General features: G+C 52.7%; 1 long non-coding RNA gene across 2 annotated transcripts; it reads left to right on the top strand.

Moving 5' to 3' along the window:
- The first annotated feature begins 632 nt into the window (after positions 1-632).
- On the top strand, positions 633-13,250 carry LOC108536641 (uncharacterized). 2 transcript variants are annotated; one of them, XR_001887578.1, is made up of 3 exons: positions 633-1,518; positions 9,651-10,179; positions 12,372-13,250. It is a non-coding gene; the product is annotated as an uncharacterized LOC108536641 (long non-coding RNA). The 2 variants fall into 2 exon arrangements; XR_001887577.1 differs by lacking the exon at positions 633-1,518 and adding an exon at positions 8,164-8,755.
- The last annotated feature ends 4,210 nt before the right edge of the window (positions 13,251-17,460 follow it).

The following is a 17,460-nucleotide window of genomic DNA, read 5'->3' as shown; positions in this document are numbered from 1 at the left end:
GCAACATACATGCACACTCACACACAGAAAGCACACACACAAGAACACAATGCATACATGCACACTTCACACACAGAAACACACATGCAAACATACATGCACACTCACACACAGAAACACACATGCAAACATACATGCACACTCACACACAGAAACACACATGCAAACATACATGCACACTCACACACAGAACTCACATGCAAACAATACAGCACACTCAAACACATCACAAAACACACAGCACAAGCCAAACATATACTCACACGAACAACACAGAATCACACACACAAAACACAGAAACACACATGCAAACATACATGCACGACTCACACACAGAACACACATGCAAACATACATGCACACTCAACCACACACCAGAAAACACACAAAACATACACTCACACAGACACACACACAAGCAAAACACTCACAATACACGAAACACACATCATGCAAACAAACATACACAGAAACATCACACAAACACAGAAACACAGCATGCAAACATACACTGGCACCAACCACACACACCACAAAAAACACACAAGCAAACATACACTCACAAACGCCGAAACACACACATGCAAACAAACATACACAGAAACACACACGCAAACATACGCACACACACACACGTGCATGCACACACACATACACACAAACATACATGCACACACAAGCAGCTTAGGATTTTGTGGTTTGATGTCTGCGCTATGTGAAACTCCTTGCCAGGGGGTGACTAGTGGGCAGTGGGAGGGCACAGACCAGCTGGGACCCCTGGGTTGACCCTTCAGTGCCCACTGCACCCTTTAGCCTCTGTGCTCAGGCTCAGGGGCCAGGCTCCCTTGCCAGTAGCTGCAGGGTTAGGGTTAGGGTCGGGGTTAAGGTTAGGGCACAAATCCTTTCTTACTGCTCTCAGTTGGTTCCCAGTCCTCTGTTCCAGGGTAGAGACGCTGAGGTAGGGAAGGGTGGGGTGAGGTTTGGGGTGGAGTGGGTGCGACCTGCTGGTCAGTTGCATAAGAGGGGGGAAGACAGGCCAGGGCAAGGGGGGGCAGGGTTTGGAGGAGGACCAGGTGTTGGGGCGGGACAGGCAGGTGTGGGCGCAGAGCAGGCTCTCCACGGAGTGCAGGAGGTGGCGCCTGCGAGGTCGCCAGGCGTGTCCGGAGCGGAGAAGTCCCCGGCTGTAAGCGATCCTTTCCGCGCGGGCAGAGGAGGCATGGCCGGGTCGCTAGACCAGCCGTGTGGCAGGGAGGAGAGGGTCTTCCGACGGAGAAGCGAGCCCTGGCTCGTGCTGGAGGAGGGAGGACCGGGCGGGAGCAGCGGGAGCCGGACCGCGGTGGGAGGTGCGGGCGCGGAGGTGCGCTCCAGGGAGGGCTCCCGACGCCCAGGCCGGAGCCGGGGAGGAAGCCTCGGAGAAGACCGGCGAGCAGGGACCGAGGGCAGTCGGCTTCCTGACGGGTCAGTCCTGGTCCCCGCGAGCTGGAGAGGAGGTGTCCCCCCAGGCAGGGGTTAGAGCAGGTGAGAAGAGGCCGCCCCTCTGCCCCGCAGTGGGGAGCGCGCCCCCAAGGGCCTCCACCGTAATTTCCCTTCCTGGGGCGCCTGGGAGAGGCGGGCGGGTTTTGCTCAGGGCTGGATATGCAGGTTCACGAGGAAAAAGAAAATCCAGGCAGCAAAGGGCTGAGGCTTGATACGGAAGAGGAAAGGAGGCAGGCAGGAGTGGACAGGGGAGGGCAGGGGTCTCCTGAGCACCGAGTGGGCGCTGGGTGGGCCTTCTCTCTGTTCCGAGACTTCCCACTTCCGGCCAGGTCCTATCTCCAGAATCACCCTCACCTCCTGACTCACTGAGAGCACAAGCATCGCTCAGGGCTCCTGGGCCTACTCCGACTCAGCCCCAGGGGACAGGCTTGGAGGCAGAGATGTGGGGGCCACGGGAGCACCGACAGGTGGGGGGAAAGGGCCTGGAGGGGAGAGGTCAACAATCAGAGGGAGATGTTGGCTGGGTCCACACCCACCGTGGGGCGTCTACATGCACTGTGTGGGAGGCTGTCTACACTGGTGGGAGCAGTTGGAACAGATGCCCCTGTCCTCAGTGTGAGGGGCGTGGGCAGGATGTCAGGGCACAAGGATGAACAAGGAGAGGTGCTGGCCAAGCAGACACAGGAGCCAGGAGGACCTGGGATTTTGAGCAATGGGAGGGAGGTGATCGGAATTATTGAAAGGGCATCGTGGAGCCCAGACAGGCAGAAAGCATCTAAAGATTTAAACCCCACTCCAGCAGCAGCTACATCATATATAAAAGGATGAATAAAGCCAAGTGTATACAGCTTACAAGAAACACACCTATCACATCACCCAGAGAGACAGTTAAGCACCCAATGCCAACCAGATAGCTGATGTGGCTGCATTTCCAGCAGGCAAAGCACTTTGGAGGTAAATGTAATTACTGGAGATGAAGAAGGGAATTTCACAGTAAGTCCAATTCAGCAGGAAGATGCTGGCCTTAAATGCATACATTGGAGAAGAAGCCTGAAAATTAATTAGCTATGCATCCACCTCAGAAAGTTGGAGAAAGAGCAATATAAATCTGAAGAAAGAATGAAACACAGATAATCACAGAACTTAATGAAACGGAAAACAAACTTAGAACGCACAGCAGCTTGACCGAGGCTGCAGCTGGTTCTTTGCACAGCCCAGGGACCCCCTGGTTGGAGGAGCGGAGGTCAGGAGAGAGCGGGCTTGGGTGAGCTTGGTTCAGCTGGTTGCTGATGGCACTGTGGCCTCAGGATCTTTCCATTTCTCTGCTCTCTCTCCTGTCATATCGGCTTCATCTCAAACCTGGATCCTAAAGGGCTGCCAAGGGCGTCTCTGCTTCTCTGTGGGTGTGTGGGGGCCGCTTCCCAGAGATCCTGTACGCCCCATGCCAGGGCTGCTCACCCCTCATTGGGCGGAGGGTGTATGAACCCACCGAACCATAAGCCAAGGCCAGGGAGAGGCCCTGGATGATCTCAGACCTGAGCCCGCTTCCCCCACAGCCCAGGCCTCCATGGGGATAGTGGATCCTCAAGAGGAGGGAGATGGATGTGTGGGGGGACAACCTCGGTATTTCTAAATATTAGTACTTCTCAGTGATTCGGCCTAATTTCGAGTCAGCCTCTGTCATGCCGGGTGACAAACTTAACCACAGTCAATTCCCTGGGACGCACATGTGATTCTGGGGTGGCCCGCCCAGACCTTGACACACCTGCCTGGTCAGTCTCCAGTGAGGTCCAGGTGGCCTCGGCCCAGACCCCTCTGCAGTGCAACAGGTCACAGCCAGACCACTGCTCTGTCCATGGAGCCCGCCTCAGGCTGGGCTGCTGCCATCCTCCCACGTCCTCGGATGGAGCAACCTGGCTGGACAGAATAGTGGGCAGTGAGACCGGGGGACACGGGTACTACACAGCATGAAGGCTTGCTGTGCACAGCGGCTCCATGCCTCGACTCCCCGGAAACTCCTGTCCCCTTATCATCCAGTGCCTCTCCATCCCAGCCAGGAGTGTGGGGACTGAGCCCCAGCACTGAATTGGGGGTTCCAGGGTAGGGACCCTCACCTGCAAAGCAGCCCTTGGCTGAGGGGTTGCAGGTGAGGTGGGACCTGGGTCCAGTGCCCATGCCCCTCTGCACAGGGCACCTGCACCCCTAAGTATGGCCCCCGCCACCCCAGGTATCTGGGATGGGCCATGGTTGATCTGTCCACCCCACTGAGCACCTACCCTTGCAGAAGACAATGCGAGCGTGGCCCAAGCCGCCCGTCACACCCCCTCCTGCTCCAAAGGTGGGTCCAGGCTCTCTTCGTGCCTGGGCCTCGGCCGGCCGCAGGGCTGTCCCACCTGCCAGGGATGTGTGGGGGAGCCCCGTGGGTCCGGCCCCGCTCCTGACCCGGAAGCTCACATACGGGGCTGGCTTCTGCTCATGGGGCGCCAGCTCAGGTGACAGGCGATGTCACCTCCCAAGCCCCAGGTGAGCCCTCGGGGGCCTTCCTCCACCGCCCACCCACAGGCCCCGCTGGGAGGCGAGGCTGAGTGTCACCTCCCACCTGGCCCTCTCGGCAAGCTCACTCAGCCTCTCGGTATGGCGGGGCTGCCAGTCCCTGCAGGAAGTCTGACCTCTGGAAGAACAGAAGATCACAGGGAGACCCAGACCAGACCCCCCAACACCTGCTCCCAGGGCTCCCTCACTAGCTCAGCCCTCCCCACACCGTTTCTCCTTGGAAGGGTCCTAGTGCCCCGGACCTGGCACCTGCAGTGTCTGTCAGGGAGCCCCCGAGTCCAGCCCCCTCCTCCACAGACACCGACTGAGCTCAGCTGTGTGCAGGCCGCTACTGAACACGCATACCTGGGGAGCTGGAGCTGGGGGCGCAGTGTGATGTCATAGGAGCAAATGCAGAGCCTGGGGCCAGGAGGTGGGAGATGGGGAGGGGACTCAGGGAACTAGGGACGCTTTGCTTCCGGGGAAGAAACCGCAGACTGCAGACCCAGGCCAAGGTTGTCCAGGCTCCCAGGCCCAACTAAGGCTGGAGAGGCAGGGCTGAGGAGGGGCGGGAACTTGAGGGTTTGGGGGCCCCCACAGCTCAGCGGGTGAACAGGAGCCCCCAGGGCAGTCCCTGAAACTTCACCAGCCACCCTTCCTCATCTGCAGAGGAGCCTTTGACCCAAGAGTCTGCAGACCACACACACATGCACACACTCACGCACACACGTGCACACACGCACACACATGCTCACATGCACACACACCCTCACATGCACACATGCACACACACTTGCACACACATGCACATGCACACAGAGAGACACATGCACACACACGCACACACACACATACACACACGCACACACACACAGACGCTCCCTTTGGTAGTAGTGAGATGGAGAGGTGACCCTGTCCAAACATGTCACAGAGCCTGCAGCACTTCTGGGAAGAGCATCAGAGGCCAAGGACGCCACACAAGGGGAAGAGCCTCAGTCCTCAGGGTGTCCCCAACCTGCAGCATGTACACCTGCAGCGAGCTGTGCCCCCCACAGGAAGGGAGCCCTGTGTGACTGATGTGAGTGGTAGGGGAGACATGCATGCCGAGGGTAACAGCAACAAAGGAGGAAAGGGGGAGACAGAGACACACACAGACACACACACACAGAGACACACACACAAACATAGAGACACACACAGAGACACAGAGACAGACACACACAGAGACATACACACACAGAGACACACAGACACAGAGAGACACACACAGAGAGACACAGAGAGAGACACACACACAGAGACACACAATGACAGAGAGACACAGAGAGACACACACACAGAGACACAGAGAGAGAGACACACACACACAGACACACACACAGATGCACACAGAAACACACAGACACACAGAGAGAGACACAGACACACACAGACACACAGAGACACACACACAGAGACACACAGAGAGACATACACACAGACACACACAGAGACAGAGAGAGACACACAGAGACATACAGAGACACACAGAGACACAGTGAGACACACACACAGACACACACAGAGAGACACACGCAGAGACACACACAGAGAGACACATGCAGACAGAGAGACACACAGAGACAGACAGAGACACACACATAGACAGATACACAGAGACAGAGAGACACACAGACAGAGAGACACACACAGAGAGACACAGAGAGAGACACACACACAGACACACATACACACACAGAGACATAGAGAGAGAGTCACACACAGAGAGACAGAGAGAGACACACACAGACACACACACACGGAGACATACACAGAGACACAGAGACACACACACACAAAGACACACACAGAGAGAGACACACACAGAGAAAGACAGAGAAAGGAGAGAGGGAAAAAGAAAAGAAGGAAGAAAGGAGGTCAAAAGACAAATGACAAGCTGGGAGGGAAATGGAAGCTTACGAGCCAAAGGGCTGATTTCTGTGCATACAAAAAGAGTTCCTAAAAATCTAAGGGAAAATTAGAAAAGTTTAGAAAACTTATGAACAGTTTACAGAAAAATCCTTACAAATGTCTCTTTAACTCCACGAAAAGAGGCTCAACCACCTTCATAGTCAGAAAAATGCCAATTAAAATTGCACTGAGATGTCTTTTCTCATCCCTCATATTGGCAAAATCCAGCAGTCTCGGCGGGTCAACAGGCCTGCCCTGGGGTGAGGCTGCGAAGAAACGTCTACGCAGGCATGGCTGCAGGAATGGAGAAGAATCTATCAGTGCCCTGCAAGACTGTGTCTGAGTTAGCCTTCCGCCCACTCCCAGGATTCCATCCCAGAGGCGTAGCCCCAACACACAAAATGAGGCAGTGCGGAGCTTCTCGATGGGGCGCTATTTGAAATAGCTGGGGTTGGGAGCCTCCCCACTGCCCATCACTGCATGGCCGTCCCAGTGCACGGGTGCACATCCCCCAGGGGGACCACGCGGCTGTGGGAAAGAGTGAGCACGGTCCCTAAGCACTGATAGGAAGCCTTCTCCAGGCTGCATGAATCCATGTGAAAATCTAGGGAAGAACGGTGCTGTGGGTATCCGTGGGGATCTGTGGGTATCCGTGAGTATCCGTGGAGATCCATGGGGATCTGTGGGTATCCGTGAGTATCCGTGGAGATCCATGGGGATCTGTGGGTATCCGTTGGTATCTGTGGAGATCTGCGGGGATCCGTGGGGATCCGTGGGGATCCGTGGGGATGCCACCTTTTGTGTAAGGGGAAGAATGTAAATACAAACAACTCTTTTATATATTTGCAAAAAAGAAACAATGACAAGATTAACTTTATAGGTAAAAGGAGAGAACAGGGTGGGGGTAGGAGGACAGGAAAAAACAGAGAGACTTCTCAGAATGCACTTTCTCAAAAAGTCAACATCAAAGTCTTGGTTTTGTAATGGTGATGGTGTGTATGTAGTTTTCTGCATGCAATAAAAATACTAAATAAAAATCCCCAGAAACTGAGAACAAATGGAAACAAAGGAACCTCAAACTGTACATCAAGTTGGTAAATTAATTTTACAGACAAGATAATTATTCCAGCAGCCTCAGAACACTGCACTTTGAAGATACATCCTGGTGGGACACACTCCAAGGACGAAAGGAACTGCAAAGAAGTCTTGTTCTTAGTTCATTGCCTTCTTCTTTGTAACAATGCTAGCCTTTTTATTTTGAAACTATTATGTCATAGAATAAAGCGAGTATGTGAATATTCTTAAAACAAAGTTTTTTCAGCATAAAATGAAGAGATACAGGTTTAAAAAATCAAGTTAAATAAAAGCCCTGAAATCTTAGTTTTGAATTGGAAAGAGGGCGAGCATGTGATTTGTTTCCTTTTTCAGAAAAGATACTCAGCCTGGGCAACATGGTGAGACACCATGTCTACTAAAAAAAGCCAGTGTGGTGTAGTTGGAACCTGTAGTTCCAGCTACTGCTGCTGCTGCTGGGGCAGGGGTTGTGGGAGCTGAGGTGGGAGAATCACTTGAGCATGGGAAGTCAAGGATGCAGTGAACTGTGATGGTGCCACTGCACTCTGGTTTGGGTGATAGAGGGAGACCCTGATTCAAAAAATAATAAAGAAAAGGATACTTATGTCCTAACTTCACTAACTGCAGAGACATGGAGGCAACGCAAACCCCATAGCAGTGAGCACACCTGTGTCTACATTATGGGATCTAAGTACCATCACCACTGAAAGAACAGAGCTGCAGAGGAATTGAGGCAGGACAGTAGGGAATTAGGGCAACCAAGGGCTAAGGCAGAAGCAAGGGAACAGCAGGTGCGGCCAGTTCTAGGCAGGACGAGGCAGCATACAGGCCACATCCTCACTCCTGTGATGACAAGACGGAAATTTCCACCTCAGCCTCTGATTGACTGTGGGCCAAGTCTCCACTTCAGCCTCTGACTGGTCACAGGCCAATCCTTCATACGTTGTAACCCACTGGAGGCCTCTAAAGGGCACCTAACGGTGTTACTGTAGTAGGACGAGCCGCAGACAAAACCTCTCAGACACTGAGTTGTAGAAGGAAGGGCTTTATTCAGCTGGGAGCATCGGCAAGCTACTGCCTTAAAATCCAAGCTCCCCGAGTGCACAATTTCTGTCCCTTTTAAGGGCTCACAACACTAAAGATTTCACATGAAAGGGTTGTGATTGATTGAGCAATCTAGGGGATACGTGACAGGGGATTCATGCAGTGGTAGTCAGAAACAGAACAGGGCAGGGAGTTTCACGATGTCCTTCTATACAATGTCAGGAACATGGGTTTCTAAGTCACGGGTTGATTTTTAACTACTGGGTTTAGGCCGGGCAGCCGCAGGCTGGGTTCTGGGCCTGGCGCCGGGCTGCTGTCTTTGGTTTTCCTTCATTGCTTTTTCTCTTAAAACAGGTACTGAGTATAAAACAACATAAAACAATATGAGAGGGTCTCTCTCTTTCCTCATTGCGAAATTCTTTCAGCTTCCTAAGAACCCTAAAGGACATTGCAGTCAGGCTCTTGAGCCGCTTGCCCGAGCCGCTCCCGCTCTGTGGAGTGCACTTTCGTTTCAGTGAATCTGCACTTTTCGTTGTTTTTTTTTTTTCTTTTTTTTTTGATGCTTCATTCTTTTGCTGCTTTGTTTGTGCCTTTTGTTTAATTCTTTGTACAAAGAACCTGGACAGCATGCAGTCAAGAGTTTCTGTCTGGTGCCATATTTTGGAGAGCCAGCCAGGAGGTAAGCCCCGTTGTCTGGGGTTTAGATTTCCTTTCCTTCTTCTTGTTTATCTTTCTTTTGTCAAAGCCGCCATTTGCGGGAATGGGTTAGGCAGTTAAAAGCCACTAGGGCGCCTGCCGCTTGAAGTCTCTAGTAACCGGACAACTTGGTCGTGGAACGGGACACCCAGGTCTTGCTGAGAGCAAGACAAATCCATGCAACGGTCAGGTTTCTGTATGTGCAGCAATAATGTCTTTGAGATGATTTAATTCTTCATCTTCTACTTTCTGCCCTTGCCTTGCTAATGCTTTGTGGGCACCAGGGACTGCAAAACTGTTGCATTTGAGCCCCCGTTACCATCTGCATGCCCCTTTTGTTTATGCACAGAAAGTTCAGAAAAGGACGAGCTTAGGGAAAACCCCATGTCTTGGTGGTTCCTACTTAAACATTATTTCTCCTGTTCAGACCGCAAAGTAAATTACCAGCCACAGGGATTCACATACCACTCTCTGGTGTCACTGGCTATAAGAAACACCCCACCAGCCTTAATGTTATTAATAATAGGATTTTTGAGTTTCATCCTGGAACAAATGAAGAGCTGGAAGTAAAGGGCTCTACCATAACCCTATGAAGAATGCAGGGAGATACGGTCCTTCTAAATTGGTGGGACACGAAAAGCCAGGGATTACATCCAGGAACAAAGGGAATCACAGTGGGCCGTTGGCTATGGAGAGAAAATATCCAAAGCAGCACTGGTGCACACCTGAGGTCAGAGGCGTCTGACACTGTAAGACTGGACCCTGAAGCAGGGGCCCCAAGATCCAAGGCTAAACCTGACACTTCCCCAGGGGGACGCCCCAGGCAGAAATTTCGGGTCCACAGATAAACCCTCCTTAGGGTATCTTTTCTCTTCCAGACCGCTGTGGGACCCACCCCATCTATTCCACCTGATTCCCTGCCTGGCTGCACCCTCAACCATTGGAATCAATTTGACCCTGACAATCTGAGAAGAAAATGCTTGAGGTTTTTATTGTAATACTGTTTGGCCACAATGTCGGCTAGACAGGCAGGCGCAATGGCCAGAACATTGAAGGCTTCATCGTAATACTAACCTACAATGATACTTATTTTGCAAAAGGCAGGGTAAATGGTCAGAAATGCCATACAGTGAAGCCTTTGTGGCTTTGCATCAGAATCCTTCAATCTGTAAAGCTCCTAACACTGGCCCTCGGAAAGAAAGTCCTAAGACTGAGCCAGACCTTGGCGATGACCCCCTCCTACAAGGCCCCTTGTCTCTCAGAGGGAACGATGGCCACCCCCAGATGACCCTTTGCCACATGCTCCAACTACGCCAGGCCAGCCAGAGGAACAAACTACACCAAGCCCCTAAGGCACCAGCAGTGGAACCCCCGACTCAGCAGCTCCCCAGCACTGTCACCTCTCAGGTAAGCCGTGGGGACAGGAGGGCCAGCTTCACCTCCCAGGGAAGCCGCGGGGGCGGGAGGGCCAGCTTCACCTCCCAGGGAAGCCGCGGGGGCGGGAGGGCCAGCTTCACCTCCCAGGGAAGCCATGGGGACGGGAGGGCCAGCTTCACCTCCCAGGGAAGCTGCGGGGGTGGGAGGGCCAGCTTCACCTCCCAGGGAAGCCATGGGGACAGGAGGGCCAGCTTCACCTCCCAGGGAAGCTGCGGGGGTGGGAGGGCCAGCTTCACCTCCCAGGGAAGCCATGGGGACGGGAGGGCCAGCTTCACCTCCCAGGGAAGCCGCGGGGACAGGAGGGCCAGCTTCACCTCCCAGGGAAGCCATGGGGACGGGAGGGCCAGCTTCACCTCCCAGGGAAGCTGCGGGGGTGGGAGGGCCAGCTTCACCTCCCAGGGAAGCCATGGGGACGGGAGGGCCAGCTTCACCTCCCAGGGAAGCTGCGGGGGTGGGAGGGCCAGCTTCACCTCCCAGGGAAGCCATGGGGACAGGAGGGCCAGCTTCACCTCCCAGGGAAGCTGCGGGGGTGGGAGGGCCAGCTTCACCTCCCAGGGAAGCCATGGGGACGGGAGGGCCAGCTTCACCTCCCAGGGAAGCTGCGGGGGTGGGAGGGCCAGCTTCACCTCCCAGGGAAGCCATGGGGACAGGAGGGCCAGCTTCACCTCCCAGGGAAGCTGCGGGGGTGGGAGGGCCAGCTTCACCTCCCAGGGAAGCCATGGGGACGGGAGGGCCAGCTTCACCTCCCAGGGAAGGTGCGGGGTGGGAGGGCCAGCTTCACCTCCCAGGGAAGCCGTGGGGACAGGAGGGCCAGCTTCACCTCCCAGGGAAGCTGCGGGGGCGGGAGGGCCACAGCTTGAGGGCAATCCCATTTCCCATGACTGATAGGCAGCAATGTAAAGAAAAGCTGGGAAGGGACTCTGAGGACCCTGGCAGCTTTGCAGGCGGTTTCCAAACGCTGGCTCTGGCTTTTGATCAACCATGGAGAAAGGTCCAATTCGTTCTGGCAACCGGCTGCACCCCTATGGAAAAGGAAAGGGTTTTCGGGGCTGCCCGCCGCGAGGCAGGCGATATGCTGGCCTGAAATCCCCAGGGCAATCACCTAGGCCCAGAAGTGGTGCCCACCACCAGCCCTAATTGGAATCCAGCAAAATTTCTTGACGCACTCCTTGGAGGAATGAAAAAGGAGATAACCAAGACTGTTGATTCCTATGAGGTTATAAAGTGTCTCTTAGAGGAAATAGTCCCCTGGTTCCGGTTACCCCAGAGCCTCCAAAGTGATAAATAACCCAAGGGGTTGCTAAGGCTCTCGGAATCAAATACTATTTACATTCAGCATGGAGGCCTCAATCCGTCAGGAAAGTAGAAAGAGCTAACCAAACTCTAAAACAGGCGTTAGCTTAGCTACGTCAGGAAATATCGGAAATGGGTCAGCTTACTGCCCGTGGCCCTCTTACGACTCTGTAACTCCCTGAAAGCAAAAAAAAGAGCCCATATGAAATGCTATATGGAAGCTGTTTCTAACTCATAATCTAATTAATGATCCAGAACCGCTGGGTTACTATACTACATCGTTACCCTCGGGAGATTTCAGCAGGGATTATGAAAGTTTCGATTTCAAAGGCTCCCCATGCCAGGAACTAACCAGCAACCCAAAATCAGGCCGGGAGATACGGTACCTGTTAAAACATGAAAACAGCCAGGTGTAGTGGCTTACGCCTGTAATTCCATCACTTTGGAGGTTGAAGCAGGCAGATCACCTGATGTCAGGAGTTTGAGACCAGCCTGGCCAACATGGCAAACCCCGTCTCTACTAAAAATACAAAAATGAGCTGGGCATGGTGGTGCCCGCCTGTAATCCCAACTATTTGGGAGGCTGAAACAGGAGAATTGCTTAAACCCGGGAGATGGAGGTTGTGGTGAGCTGAGATTGCTCCACTGCACTCCAGCCTGGGAGAGACCGAGACTCTGTCTCAAAACAAACAAACAAACAAACAGAAAAAAAACCCAAAAACAATCAATCAATCAAACAAAAAAACAAGGAAAGACGGGTCATCCGCTCAACACTACAGCCCAAATGGAAGGGGCTGTTTTCGGTGGTGTTGGCCATGGCTTTGGAGGTCAAAGTACTAGGATTAAGTAGCTGGATCCATCTTTCCAAGGTCAAGCCTGCAACACCTGGAGCTCTGGACCTGGAACCTGAGGCTCCCACCAGCCACTGCACCCATGAACCTGTGGAAGACGTGCAGTACCTGTTTAAAAGACAGACAGAAGATAAGTAAATGCCCACCAACACTCCCTGGTGCCTTTGTTGCACAGTTACTGTAAGCTGGATACTTGTAGTCACTTTTATGATTTTACAACTTAATTGCCTTCATCTGAATGGATGGAATCACTTCCTTTGTAATAATAAAACAAATGGTTTTTCTGTTTAAAAAAAGCCACAAAAGACCCCAAATGAAGCCAGTCTGGGAAATCAGCATCATCTTAACTTTTTGGCATTTGCCTGCCATACCTTAATGGCTCTCAAGGACACTGGCCTGTCAGCAAGTGTAGAAAAATGATGTATACGGTGGTCCATTTTCAAAATAAAATGCCCCAGATAGGCTTGGGTCTGCAAGCTACAGAAGAACAAGGTACACTATGCCCCTGACTCAATAGCCAGCAGCTGCTGGGCGGGGACCCTTAGCTGCCCTCACCCGAACCAAAGAGCTGAGTTTAGACTAGCTTGCAAAATAACTAAGTTTATTCTCTTCAGCTTGCCTGACTACCTGGGTCATCATTCAGATACTTGAAGAGCCCCCCAGATGACTGTAATGCATTGTGGGCTGTAACAAAACGCAGCAACACAACCTTAAAGAAAACACCTAAAACCCCAACCCAACGACTAATAGGCAACGTCCAGGGAGATCGTGACCCCATAGTACTCAGCCAATGAGGAACCGGGGGAGGGACCTGAACACTAGGGACAAATTGCTTGTTGTAGCTGTGCTGAGTGTGCCTGTCTACCAGACACCCAATCTTGCAAGGCTGCTTTTTTTTTTTTTTTTTTTTTTTTGAGACGGAGTCTCGCTCTGTCACCCAGGTTGGAGTGAGTGGCATGATCACTGCTCACTGCAAGCTCCGCCTCCCAGGTTCACGCCATTTTCCTGCCTCAGCCTCCCAAGTAGCTGGGACTACAGGCGCCCGCCACTGCGCCCGGCTAATTTTTTGTATTTTTAGTAGAGACGGGGTTTCACCGTGTTAGCCAGGATGGTCTCGATTCGACCTTGTGATTCGCCCGCCTCAGCCTCCCAAAGTGCTGGGATGACAGGCGTGAGCCACTCTCACTTTCACTGTTCTTCGTGCCTCTAAGTCCATTCTTTGGATTTTGACAGGTAAGCATGTTTCTTGCAGCAAGGGAAATAACCATACTGTTGGTTTATTAAACATAACCTTGTTGGCTTTGCATGACTACCAAAAGCCTGGGATATGCCAGACCTGTGTCCTCCTTGTTGGGTTTAGCGGGATCAACTGCAGGAGGAGGAGCCTTGGAATCCCGCATAAGGGGCCTCAGGAGACTGTGATATCCCTCGGACAGCAGAGGGCCTCACTAGACTTCAGCAACAGCTGGACTCCTGGCTGCCGTCGCCTTACGAAATCAAAGAGCCTTAGATGGAGGAACTTGCTTGTATTGGCAAGGAGGAAATTGCTTATATTTAAAGGAAGAATGTTGTTTTTGCATCAGCCAGTTTGGTTTAGTATAAGAAAATAACTAAAAATGTAATTTCCTAGGCAAATAAAATGGAGTCTTTGGGAACTCCCACAGAACCTTCGCAACACTGGTTGCTATCTGCATTACTTCCTTGGGTAGTACCAGTTATTGCCAAATTTTTGGCCTTAACTTCTGGTCTAACTTTGTTTAAATTGTTAACTGATTTTTTTGCTCTCTCATTTTCAGCAATTCCATGTTTGTATGATACTTGTGCAAGGGTTTCAGCCAGTTTGGGAACAAAATCCAAAACTGGGCCAAAATACCCAACCATTGTGACCGGGTCAAGTCAGCTACACCCTTTACAAGCAAGTACAAGGCTGCTGTGTCCACGGAGACCCATCTAATTACCTAGGGACAGACAGCCAGGACCCCAGTAGGCAAGGACAGGAAAAAAAAAAAATTCTGGGGATGATGTCTCTCGGTGGGAAGTGAGGCAGGAGAATAGGGACTTAGGGTCACCATGGGTTAAGGCAGAAGTGAAAGAGCAGCAGGTGCAGCCAGTTCCAGGCGAGACGCGGCAGCACACGGGCCACATCTGCTCCTGGGATGACGCGACAGAAATCTCCACTTCAACCTCTGACCGACCGACAGCAGCGCAGGCCAATCCTTCGTGAGATGTAACCTGCTAGAAGCCTCCAAAGGGCACCTAGGGGTGTTACCAAATTCTTTTAGCCTCATAAGAACCCTAAAGAACACTGCAGCCGGGCTCCTGAGCCGCGCGCCTGAGCCCCGAGCTCCCGTCTGTGGAGCGCGCTTTCGCCTCAATGAATCTGCGCTTCCGTGGCTTCTTTTGATGCTTTGTTTTTTCATTGTTTTGTCTGCGTGTTTTGTTCAGTTCTTTGTTCAACATGCCAAGAACCTGGACAACTCACAGTCAAGACCTCCCATCCAACAGCAGAATGTCAGACTCCAGAGCAGGAAGCGTGTGGGATGGCCTGGGAGTGCTCAGGGCCGTTCAGCTCAGCACCACGTGTCTGTGTGACGTGCAGCAGCTGGTCTGTGCATGCGCTGTGGGAGTATGAGGTGGGACAGCTGCTCTGGAAAAAGTCTCGCAATTTCTTTCTTTCTTTCTTTTTTTGAGAGGGAGTTTCACTCATCACCCAGGCTGGAGTGCAGTGGCACAATCTCTGCTCACTGCAACCTCCGCCTCCCAGGTTCAAGCGATTCTCCTGTCCCAGTTGCCTGAGTAGTTGGGATTACAGATGTGCCTCCACGCCTGGCTAATTTTTGTATTTTTAGTAGAGGTGAGGGTTCACCGTGTTGGCCAGGCTGGTCTCGAACTCCTGACCTCAGGTGATCTGTCCACCTCGGCCTCCCAAAGTGCTGGGGTTACAGATGTGAGCCACTACACCTGGCCTGGCAATTTCTTAAGGAACGATTTACTTGACCTTTGGACACAGCAACTCTGGACACAGCAACTCTGTACCCTGCTATTTACCCAAGAGAATGGAGGACTCAGGAATGCACCCGTGCCAAACATGGCACACAGGCCAGGGTCCACCAACAAGGAAGTGAATAAGCAAATGTTGTAACGCTCACGCGTGGGACGCCACTCAGCCACGCAAAGGAACAAACTGCCAGGACCCTGGCGGCACGCATCACATAGAGCCCGCAGGAAAGAATACAGACCCCATGGTGTGACTTACGTGATGTTCTAGAGCAGGACAAAGTAACCTATACGGTTTTCAAGTGTCAGAACAGTTGCTGCCTTTGCAGAAGGGAGAAGATGAGGTTTACTGGAGCTGGGCAGGGGAGGATGTGGGTGGGTGGGGGGGTTAGTAATGTCTACATTTTGTTAGGGGTTTGGGTTACAGGGGTGTATGCATTTGTCAAAACTATGCAATGGCACCCTCGAGGTGCATGCATTTCACTGAATGTGGTTTCACCTCTGAACATAATTGGTGATATGTTAAGTAGTTGTGAAGTGTAAGCTAGAGTCTCTGTGGGAAGCATGCAGGTGGCTACAGCTTACTTTGAAGTCCATCAAGAACAGGAGATGGGTTGGGATGAATATATGATAAAGCAAATGTAACAACATATGAATTGTAGGATCCAGGTGCCAGGTATATGGGTGTTCATTGTAAACTTCTTTCCATTTGTCCTGTGCTCTTGAAATTGTTTATAATGTGTTAGGGGAAGCCACGGGGTCATGTCAGAGGACACAGGAGTCAGCCTGAAGAGGACCCAGTGCCAGAGGTGATGGCTCGGGCCCCTGGGGCTGCCCTGAGAGCTCTCCACAAACCTCATGGCTTAAAACATGAGAAATGTATTCTTTTGTGGTTCTGGAGGCCAGAAGTTTGAAGTCAAGGTTTCAGCAGGACCTCATTTCCTCTGAAGGGTCTTGGGCAGGATCCTCCCCAACTTCCAGCTTCTGTGGCTTGAAGGGTTCCTTGGACTGTGGCCATGACTCCAATTTGCTCTGGGGTCACATGGCCTCCTCCTCTGTGCTCCTCTCCTCTTCTGTCTCTTGTAACGACCCTTGTCACTGGATTTAGGACCCAGCCCAAATGCAGGATGATCTTGAGATCCTTAATTATATCTGCAAAGACCCCTTTTTCCATAAGGCCGCATTCGCGGGTACTGGGAGCTGGGCCGTGGACATCTCTGTGAGGCCCCACACTGCACACTGCCTCCCCCACTGTCCTGGAAGCCCTTGGGGATCAGGGGCTTTTCTCCTATCTGAGCACTGCAGCTCCTCAGGAAATGCTTACCGTGTGCATGAGAGTGTCTCTGTCCTACTCCAGCAGGCTGTCTTGGAGGGTAGGGCCTGTCTTTGGGAAACTCCGTCTTCTCTTACTGTAACTCAGGTGTATCTTCTCTGACAGGTGCATCTTCTCTGAGACTCGCCCAGGTCCCACCTCCAGCAGCGCAGAGGGTGCTGTGCAGCACCTCTCCTGTGGGCCCGCCCCCACGCCTCCTCCACGGCCAGTCCCCTCTGCGTCTGTCGGCCTCAGCGCTCCCAGATGCCCGAAGCCAAATAGCCCAAGAGCAGCGGCCTCCGACACTGCCCTTGATTCTGGCCCTGCCTCGCCTCTGGGAGGTGGTTCTGGGGTGTGAACAGCTGGCGTGCCAATCACTGCCAGACCTTGAGCATAGAAAGGAGGCTTGGGCCACAGTTGGAGGGTGCTTGTTGGAGTGTCCCCAGACAGGGTGTCCAGGTAGCCCCATCACCCCGTCGCTGCCCCACAGCCCTGGAAACAGGGATCCGGGCCGGGTTAGGCTGCCAGGAGGAAGGTGTGGCTCCTGTCCCCAGCTCCGTGCAGGGCTGTGCAGACTGAAAGGGCCAGGGCCACACCTTGACATTGGTTTGCTCTGTGTCATTAAAGACCTTTCTTCTGCTAATCATGACCACGGTTGTTATTCTTGTTTGCAAAAATCCTGATAGGGTGAAGCCGACCCACGTGCATGGGGAGGACGGCAGAGTAGCCTGGAAACCGGGTTAGGAATCTCCGTCTCCCTGGCAACCGAGCCCAGTGTGGGGAGAGCCGGGTCTCTGC

This window comes from Rhinopithecus bieti, unplaced genomic scaffold, assembly GCF_001698545.2.
Source record: "Rhinopithecus bieti isolate Rb0 unplaced genomic scaffold, ASM169854v2 scaffold_13617, whole genome shotgun sequence".
NCBI lineage: Eukaryota > Metazoa > Chordata > Mammalia > Primates > Cercopithecidae > Rhinopithecus > Rhinopithecus bieti.
The sequence above is the reverse complement of the archived record's forward strand: the minus strand, read 5'-3'. Positions and strand labels throughout refer to the sequence as shown.